Raw genomic sequence first — 10,806 nt, 5'->3', positions numbered from 1 at the left:
CAAACCAATAGCATGCCCAACCATAAGGGTTTTGAATGTTACTTGACAAGGGTAGAAATAAGTGCATGCCGTGGAGGGGCTGAGGGTGCAAGGTGGGAAAGCAAAATGATGGCTCTGTTTAGAATCATACAAAGTAAGGCTAAACTCCTCTCCCGAAATCTGTTGTATCCACAATTTCAGATCCCGCCAGTCTTTGATATGGGAATAGCTACTGTCTGCATGGTCTGGGCTGTCTGCTCCACTCGATCACATACAAAACAAGAACACCGTGACTGATTGATCTGATATGCTTGGTTTGTGTGTGGATACATTACCTTGTGTTAATACCACTAGTGGCTTTTCCTAAGAAACATTAACAGCTATTGTGTTTTCAGCGTAGCAATAGGGTCCGATATTTAGACGAGACAAGTATAATCAATCAATCAATGAGGCTTATATCGCGCATATTCCGTGGGTACAGTTCTAGGCGCTCTGCAGTGATGCCGTGTGAGATGAAATTTTATACGGCCAGTAGATTGCATTATACTTGTTCGAGTCTAAATATCGGACCCTATTGCTACGCTGAAAATACAATAGCGATTATATAGCTGTTCTGACCTTTATTTGTTGTTCCAAACTTACAAAATGACAGTTTTTGCGTCGATGCGTTGATCTCAGGTTTTGATAGCAGACGCCGTTTCTTATGCGCATTAGTTTTGCGCAGGCGCCACACTGACTTTGGAAAAAAACCTCGATTTGACAACACAGCTGTTAAACAGCTTTTTATTAGTTCATTCGTATACAACAAAAAGAAGTTTGAGTTTTTTTAATTTTGAACAAGACTACTTATGAAGAAGACCAAAACACAACATCAACGGAAAACTAGAAACAACTGAAGAACTAGGATGCAACAAGGGGAGGAAAAGAGAACAGCTAATCCGTACAAAGCGAGCAGACGGCAGCGACGTTTCCAGTTTGGGTGAATGGCATTTATACTTGTCTCGTCATGAAGCGAATTTTTCAACCTCATAAACGACTACATGAATGTTAGTGCCATGGGTTGTACATCAATACTTCAGAGGGGAAGTGGGGTATTTAGTGTGGAGTTACGAGATAAGAAAAGCCGAATGCGAAAATTTGTGTCAGTCGGCAACTGTGAACTAAGCTCACAGGCACACAAAAACGGCTGTTCCGTTGTACTCCCCTGTTTGTACTACATCTTTCGACTTTGGGCATTTTGTGGTGTTTAGGGACAGAAAATAATAGGTTTAGTCCTGTTTCATCGGGAAGTTAGCAGAAAAGGGTATGCTATCGACATTTGTAAAGCTGAAAAACATTCCCGAGAAGAACATCAAGTTGTCAATGTCAGTGTATGCTGTTGTCGATCAGTGAAACATCGTGTGGTACATGTAGGTGGGTAAACCGGAACCATGCGTCTTTGTTATTGACAATATGCTTTTGGATATTGAGAAAAATGGCCCACTTCCGTAGCATTATGCTCTGATGATCGGAAGAGACCATCCAATCACAGCCCCCGAATTCCCCCACGTGTTCATCAGAATAGCTATATTCATCCATTATAATTCCCAATGTCCGCAGAAAGCACCCAGGCCGTTGATGTGTTGGTATGTGACCCCTGTCAAAGCACAGGGAGATCTGAGATGGTCAGCTAAACACAGCAAAAGGTGTGTCTTTCACGTTTAAAAAGACAATCTAATAGCCCAAGGACACTGGCAGTGCATTCATGAGAAAATCATGCACACTGTATTTCATAGTTTGTGTTTGTGTCACAGGACGATGAGGTTGTTTACGTTCACGTCTCTGTCAGGGTTTGTTTTTATTCAAATACAGTTCTACCTCTGATGCAATAGAATGACGTTGTATATTGATGTTTGTTTGAACGAACGAACACACCAACAGCAACAATGACTACACTAAAAAAAAAAAAAACTATGCTTTTCAACTTTTTCTCATAACGAAAAACACTGGCATATAAATTATTATAATGCGAAACACAAACTTGAAATATGCAGTTGAACTAAAAACCGCAAGAAAGAAGACAGAAAATATGTATTGTCACAGATAGCCACTCCTCTCACAGCGTCTCACAGCATTTCACAGAACAGATAAGGAGCAATAGGAAAGATTGGGTTTCAGTAATCACAACTCATATACGAAAGCAGGATGTACAACCATAATTGCAAAAGACAATGTAACTGTTATTTGTGTAATTCGAAATCCGATTTTTTTCGGCGTATACATCCGGGTGGACAACTCCTGTTCTAACTCAGGAGTAAACTAGACTGCAAAAGATGTTTCCTGATGCTTCTTGACGTTCAAATCAAAATAATAATAGCACCGCACAATGTGGTCGTGTCAGCTATGTTTTTTTCCAATCATGCATGGTCACTTATTTATGAAGTCAGTGAATAGTTGACTGAAAGAGTGCAGGCGATAACGTTCGTATTTGTCTAAAACAATCTTCAACTGTTCCTCGACAAGAGAAATGACTCCAAATACAAAGGGAAACAAAAAGGTTCACGAGACTATTCGTTGGATTGTGCCTTTGTGTTTAAATCTAATAATCTAGGTTTTTATAGAACACCATAAACATAGAAACAACAAAACAAATACACTTTGCAAAAAAGGAAATAGAAAAGAGTCTTGTAACACGTACTTACAAGGATACGAAAAGTAAGCGACTGCCTTTGTATGGAATTCCGCATCATTGACAATCTGGCTCTCAGTTCTCACATGTACAAATAACATTGACCTTCTCTGATGCCAACGATAGAAGTTAAGAATATACTGTTTGCATTTCGGGCACATTTCAACAGACAACATAGAAGAAATATCCTTTTCTCCAGGCCAATGATTACAAATGCAGATGGTATGAGCACACTTCCATGTGTTTGGACTGGAGATTGATTTGATGAACAATGAACAATTTGTTTATCCTACTCTTTGGTGCTTAGGTATTTGCATATTTCTTGTGCAGCTAAACAATTACCGTGCTGTAACATATGGCAACAAATCCGTCGCGATATAACCTTGAATGGTTGAAAACGACGTTAAACACCAAATAAAGAAAGATATGGCAACAAGTGCGCATGCTTAACTAATTGTACACGGGTTAATTCAGCACATATTGCTAAGTAACCAAATCTGTATTGACGTGCAGATTGAGGACACTACAGCCGTATCTGTAAAATGTGACTTTTGGGTAAATATCATGTGCGATCAACAGCCGAAATCCGCCAAGCGTTACAGACCAGCACAACATGGTAACAACACACACAAAAGTAATGTTTTATGTGATATAGAGGGGCGATTGAACAACAACACTGACATGACCAAACCAAAACATGAGTGTGATCATCATTTTCACACCAGAATGTACATGTTATGCATCATGTGCAGATGGAATATATCCTTGTTTTATCAGGTGAATCCTTACAGCGTTTGGGAGGCTTCACCAAAGGTGACAACTTCAGTATCACTGGACAGTGTTTTGGTACGTAGGATCTGCAAACATACGTATCAACATTAACATTTAAGAAAACAAATAAATCCGAAAGGGATACAAATACAGACAAAGTGTTACGTTTAGGTTAACACCCCCCCCACACACACACACACACACACACGCCCACGTTCACGCATCTCGCCTGAGTACCCTCCACCATCATCATCGCTATCATCATCATCATCATCATCATGAACACGAATTTCGTGATGTTTCTCTCTCTCTCTGATCTGGGAGTGAGAGAGGAAGAGTTGGTGTGTGTACATGTGTGTGTGAGTGTGTGTGTGTGTGTGTCTGTGTGTGTGTGAATGTGTGTGTGTGAGTGTGTGTGAGAGTGTGTGTGTGTGTGTGTGTGTGTGTGTGTGTGTGTGTGATAGAGAGAGACAGAGAGATGATGTGTGTGTTAAAGTGCTTGTGCAAGGGTGGTTGGTTCAGTGTGATTGTCGGTATATCTTTGTACATATTGTAACTCCATGACGGGCGCAGTGGCGTGGTGGTAAGACGTCGGCCTCCTAATCGGGAGGTCGTGAGTTCGAATCCCGGTCGCTGCCGCCTGGTGGGTTAAGAGTGGAGATTTTTCCGATCTCCCAGGTCAACTTATGTGCAGACCTGCTTGTGACTTAACCCCCTTCGTGTGTACACGCAAGCACAAGACCAAGTGCGCACGGAAAAGATCCTGTAATCCATGTCGGAGTTCGGTGGGTTATGGAAACACGAACATACCCAGCATGCCTACTCAACGAAAGCGGAGTGAAGCTGACTATGCTCTCAGAGTATAGTGTGGGGAACCCAAAATTAATGGGCAAACGAGCTCACACGTAACCAGAAAAATTCTGGAACGCTGAAGAAGAAGAAGAAAAAAAGTAACTCCCTTTGTCCAAAGGGCTTCTTAAAGCTGATGACAATAAACCCTGAAAGCGTCTCTCTCTCTCTCTCTCTCTCTCTGCTTATTTGTTCTGGGTTATATTTTCTTTCTTCAGAGTAAGTTTACTTGAGACGATCGGTGCAATACCCAGGTTTCTTCAATATACATACCATGCATGGACAGGCTCAGTGTCAGGCTCAGTGTCTGTTCAATCTACGAATAGACAGATCTCAGTCCTACGTCAGACATCTGGAGACTGTCATAAGGTAGACTTGGATCAGTACCCTCGATGTCTGAAAATATATATTGGTCCCTTGGTTCTATTTTGTGTGTTATGTTCTTCCAAATAAATGTACAATTATGTAGAGTACACCTTCCAAGCTAATGTGTTGCAAATTTATGCACCGGCCCAAACAACGAAATGGTAATCATACGGTTCTATTATACGAACCTTCGGTTACAGCGGGATGCAGGCCAGGTGATATGTCTGGTTCAGACTTCGCTGAGCTGCTGCGAACACACACACACACACACACACACACACACACACACACACACACACACACACACACACACACACACACATACATGCACGCACATACACACATCACAGACATTGCTTTAAATTCTTAGACAAAATGAACGCAGAGGCAGACAACGCAACCAAACACTCTGTTTGTTTATCTGCAAGTCTGTCTGCCTGTCTGACTGACTCTCTGACTGTGTGTCGTGCTGTCTGTAAGTCTATATGTCTGTCTGTCTGTCTGTCTGTCTGTCTGTCTGTCTGTCTGTCTGTCTGTCTGTCTCTCTCTCTCTAGTTTGTAGGCGTTAGTGTCAACGTTGGTATCGTGTGAGTTTTACCGTCAATCACTTCATATACATGTATAACCTCAATCAACATTTTGCATGTTTTGCTTGCTTGCTGATTGCTTTTTCATGTTCGATTTGTATGTTGTTGTTTTTGTGTGTGCTTATTTTGTCATCGGTTGTTTGTTTACTTGTTTGTTTGTTTGTTTGCTGATCTGTCCTTTTGTTCTACTTGTTTATCATTTATTAGAATTTTGTAGATGTAAGGACTGGTTTTAAAAAAGGCGTGCCTTAAACCTCTATCCTCGTAAAGTAAAGTTCCATCATCATCATCATCATCATTATCATCATCATCGTCATCATCATCGTCATCATCATCATCTGTTTCTTTCCCTTTAAGTGACCAACTTGTACAAAAAGGCTACAAGACAGAAGTGACGGATTTAGAGTGTTGATAGCCTCTGCTTGACGGCGAGGACTTTGTACTAAATACAAAGGAACAGGGCCCCTTAGGCTTGAGCGTATTGGCACTAGCAATGAGACTGTATCGGTTAAGAAATGACAACGGCACTGTTCTTAATGTTTACAGAATTGCAGACAGGGCATACGCGAAACAGTCGCAGTAGTATACAATGTGCAATGACAGAGAACTCTGACAGAGACATCGATCCCCCTTCCCCTCCCTTCCTACTGAAAAGAGCCAGTGACCCACAGCAATTAGACATGTGTATTCATTTTTCTCGCTCGAAGGCGACTCCTGACGACATATTTTACAAGTAGATATGTGTGCACCTTATAACTAAAAACGACAACCCAATTTCGATCTAAAATATGAACTGAAAGAGATCGGTTACCTTTTGGACTTAGAATTCCGAAGTACCTTGTGATCTGAAAGAAATTCCAAAGGAAAGACATTGGTTCTGTGTCGACTGAAGTAGTCGTCATGTATCACGGCATTTGATAACATCTTTGCTGTAGTGTGTATGTACCTTTCGTTTGAATTGGCAATTTCTTACACCCGCAGCTCACTTTGTTTAATTTCAGATTTGTTTTTGCTTTGATTGAAAAAAGAACGAACAAAATAAAGAGACAAAGCAGTACACTTTGCAAACACAAGAAAAACGAATATACATGTGTGCATTTGCAGATAAGGGAAGAAAAGATAATCAATAAACGTGTAGTTCAGTGAGAATCAAATCATCGTGACTCAAGTCTAAAAGACACCCGACTTTATGATGATTTGCTCAAATAAACTGCCCAATAGTTAATTTTATAAGGAAATGAAAATATATTCATGTGCCTCATAAAAATCAACAACAACATCTAGAACAAAATTGTCAATATCGCCACGACTGTCAAAGCTATTAACACAACAAGAACGTCAACAAAGATATTCGAACAACAACATTTTGTTATTTAGAGCAACTACATTATCAAGAAAGCAACGACGTCAACAATAACAACGTTGACAACGAAAAGGACGATAGCATCAAAACGAGTCAGCAGGATATCGTATTCACAGAAACCTGTGCAAGGCAGAAACCACTGACGTCTCCACAGCCATACAACACCAGCAACTGCAGCAATAACCATCACAGCCAGCACAACAGCCAACCCGATGATACCACCAAGGTATGACGAGGGCTGAGTGGTCATGGCTTGACCTATATTAGAGAAGAAATGAAATTGCACACTTTGGTAGTGATCCGTAAGAATGAGCATATGTTACTTTGGAGAAAGTGGCAAAGTCGCGGCGTTGATGCTTTGAGAATGACTTATTCGCTGAACAGAATCTTAGAAAATGATCTAAAACTGTGCCTGAATGTCACATTAGAAAAGTCCCTGAAACGTGTTGAGATGTTAAACTCCTAAGATTTATGTAGAGGTTACATGCCGAGTCTCAGTGATTATTAAAAATAATGGTCGAAGTTAGCGGATCATGAAAAATGCGAGCTTCAGCGAACCCGTGTTCCAACGTTAAAAACTGTATGAAGTTCAGTTTTCTGGGGCATAATAAGGTATAAAACCGCTGTATGTTCTTTAAATTGATGAGATGTGTGCACTTGGCTGCGTGTGATCTGCTTATAAAATGAAATATTGTTGAAAACTAACCGTCGGATTGCAGTCTTTTGTTCAAGCAACCCGGTTCAGAAAATGTAGAAGGGGAACTACTCTTATCGCTAGACAGAGTACGAGTTACTTGCTTTTGAAGTTTGCTTGCACTCATAAGAGATCTAAAGCGAGTTTCTCTGCACTGATCGTTAGCATTAGATTTAGAAAACAACCAAACTCATGGATTTTATAATAATAATAATAATATGGGAGATTTATAGAGCGCTTTACGTTCTCTAAGCGCTTTACAATGAAAATACATACATATACAATACATACAAAGCAAAGCGAAAAAGCATTCAGCACACAAGTGAACAACGATACACTACATCAATACAAGCTGCAAGCATACTAACACAGGCAAAACATTCAAACATTCAAACACCTGATCAAAAATGCACCATATTGAAATAAAAATTAATCAAAATACTGTGTGAAGAAGTGTGTTTTAAGGTTTGATTTGAAGGAACAAAAAGTTTGGCAGTGTCGGATAGAGTAAGGGAGAGAGTTCCACGCAACGGCTGCAGAGTGGGAGAAGGCTCTCTGACCGTGCTGTTTGCGACTAAAAGAAGATAGACGGAATATTCTAGTGTCTACAGAGGAGCGGAGGGATCGTGAGGGTGTATAGAGTGTGAACAGGTCAGACAGGTAGGATGGGGCTGAGCCAGATATTATTTTGTAGCAGATACAGCAGCACTTATATTGGATTCTCAGCTCTACAGGGAGCCAATGAAGTTTCTTAAGCAAGGGGGAACAGGACTGGGACCGAGGGGCTTTGCAGACAAGCCGGGCTGCAGAATTTTGAACGCGCTGCAAAGGATGGATGACAGACTGAGGACAGCCAATGAGAACAGAATTTCCGTAGTCTAATCGAGAAAGAATGTAGGAGGAAACAAGGGTCTTGGTGGCATCTTTGGTAAGGTATGGGCGGATAGAACCTATTCTCTTAAGCTCGATTTAAGCGGACTGACAGACTTTCATAACATGGTGTTTCATGGAGAGATCGCTATCAAGAAAGATGCCAAGATCACGGACGGAGTCTGAGAATTCAATAGTGCTGCTGCCTAAAGTGATAGAAGGAGGGAGAGAGAGAGAGGAGGAGAAGGAGGATTTGGTGAAACGAATGGCTTCTGTTTTGTCACAGTTAAGTTTAAGCTTGTTAGTGGACAACGTCAGCAATGCAAGACTGAAGGGAGGTGGTCATCTGATCGTATTCTGAGGGAGTCGCTGAGTTCTGAAGCTGAGTGTCGTCAGCAAACATTTCGTGGGAATATAGAGATTCATGTGTTTAACCCTGTAGTTGCTAGTTTAAATGCAGTATGTTTGTATTGTTTGGTCTACAGATGTATATGTCGTACATTAGAGCGTTCGGAACTTCAAGTTTCAATCGCTAAAGTAGTTCTCTATCGAGGATTCAGGCCCGTTGTTGGGTAAGTGATTTTGGTTGTTGGGTAAGTTACTGAAAAATAACTAGCCCTACACGTTTACAGAGAGAAAGAAGCAGAGGGGGAATAAGTCTGCTTTATTAGGCCAGAAACGTCGAGGTTTTCACAACCATAATAACTTACCTTTAAATATGACTTGAAAATTAAAACACCGACTCCCGTGTTCATTTGCAATGATGACTTGATAAAATCCTGCTGCTGAAGGTGTGAGGTTGGACACTGTAACAGTACATTCAGACTTAGAGACGACTGATCCTTTCTGTACACAACCAGCGATGAGCTGTATACCTGTGAAACTGGAGTCTACCGTTCTTGTAAAAGCGTCGCTGGGCAACGACCCCATGAATGTAAAATTGCCCGTGACAGGTACAGGGAAGGCGGTAACATCAAACATGACAGACACTGGATCTCTGATGAAGTTCACCTTACCGACTTGTTCTTCTCCACGGGGTGAACCTGAAACACGTTTTCGTGCGCCTTGTGTTGATTTCTAGGTTGATGATTTGGCATGAGATGGCGGATTAACAGTCAAACCAAAGGACATGTCCTTGCTGATTATTCATAGTGGTGGCATTACAGATTCAACATTGCATACTTTACATGTTCACCAACATCGGAGTGGTACACGATCAGTGAAACTCAAGACAGGATTGGTATCCATCAAATATACATTGTTGATGAGAGTGATAAACGACCTGTTGAAAACATCTCATGCACGCCATAAGTTGCATCATTATTGGTAGACTCACAGCTGATGTAGAGACTAGTCGAAGCAGTAACGTCACGACCAAACCCGTTATTGGCAGTACAGGTGTAGTTCCCGCTGTATTGACACTGAGCCTTGCCGAGGGAATGTGATAATGGAGACAACTTAGTAGTGAACGTGGACGTTGCATTAGACAGAGTCAGCGTAGACTCAGGGTTGCCACCGGTAGCCGTACATGTGAGAGACACGTCATCGTTCTCACTGACTGTCACCGTCTGTCCTGGTGGTGCTGGGTTCACTTTCAACACCGTCTGGGATGGGGGAACTGTACAACATTCATTGTTGTTTTGTTTGGTCTTGAAACGCACGTTACGGTCGTATCTGTGATAAGAACCGAGTCAAGCACAGCTGCATTTTAAATCAGGATAATACGAAAACAAACAGTGATATATAATAATGAGTAGGAGCGCTACATAGCAGAAAACGTAGCTAATTTAGTCAATGATTTGTTTTAAACGTGTCGGGTTGTGGAATTAAAAGTGCAAGCGACATGTCCTTCTTTCCGCCAAACATCACTTACATCCGATGTTGCCTGTGTACACTGCCATGTAGTTGCCTGCAGCCCATCTGATGTCACAGCGGAACTTGTTCACACCCTGATCATGACGTGTCAGAGTCTGTGAAGGCAGCGTCAGAGTTGTGACGTCATACTCTCCCTCTATGATTTGGCTGCCATTGACACGTGACCAGGCGAGGCGACCTGCAGGCTGACCGAGGTTTGGGGTGCTGCACGTGCAGGTGAAGGTCGTGTTCTCAGCCACGATGTCCGGACAGCTGATGGTGGGGGACTCTGGCTTCTCTGTGGTTACAATCATTACAGAACAACAGCTACAAAAACAACAACGACGACTTCAACAATGACCGCGACCAAATGAGAAGAATCAAGCTCACTTGTGTTCTTTTTTTCTAGCACAGATTTATTTGTGTAAACAAATGGTGTGTTTAATTTTCATTAAAATTGCATAAATCACATGGTTGTACCACTTTATTTCTCTCGTGAAAATGTGATGACACGTCATCTTGCAAAGGGGTGTATACCTAGCAAACGCCCACCCCCTACTTGTACCCGAAATCTGTGCGGAGGGGGGGTGAGCGTTTGCTAGGGATTTTACGGTAATATCTGTAGCAAACAACATACTTCAAACATCTTACACGATTGGCATAAACAACAATTCATCAACCGTATCGTAAAATCAAAACTTCTGTGAAATGTCTGTACGGTTTGAATGTTTGTCCATGCGTGGTACTGGCAATATCAGCGTGTGTATTCATCAGCTCACGCAGTGTAACAGGCCCTGTAACACGC

General features: G+C 41.6%; 1 long non-coding RNA gene across 1 annotated transcript; it reads right to left on the bottom strand.

The window, feature by feature from the left end:
* Positions 1–3,277: 3,277 nt before the first annotated feature.
* LOC138954663 (uncharacterized) lies at positions 3,278–9,759 on the bottom strand. The gene is made up of 7 exons (XR_011451932.1): positions 9,484–9,759; positions 8,858–9,190; positions 6,704–6,841; positions 6,032–6,065; positions 4,822–4,880; positions 4,541–4,663; positions 3,278–3,504 (listed from the first exon to the last, which is right to left on the bottom strand). It is a non-coding gene; the product is annotated as an uncharacterized lncRNA (long non-coding RNA).
* Positions 9,760–10,806: the final 1,047 nt, after the last annotated feature.

The sequence above is a fragment of the Littorina saxatilis genome, unplaced genomic scaffold (assembly GCF_037325665.1).
Source record: "Littorina saxatilis isolate snail1 unplaced genomic scaffold, US_GU_Lsax_2.0 scaffold_124, whole genome shotgun sequence".
NCBI lineage: Eukaryota > Metazoa > Mollusca > Gastropoda > Littorinimorpha > Littorinidae > Littorina > Littorina saxatilis.
The sequence above is the reverse complement of the archived record's forward strand: the minus strand, read 5'-3'. Positions and strand labels throughout refer to the sequence as shown.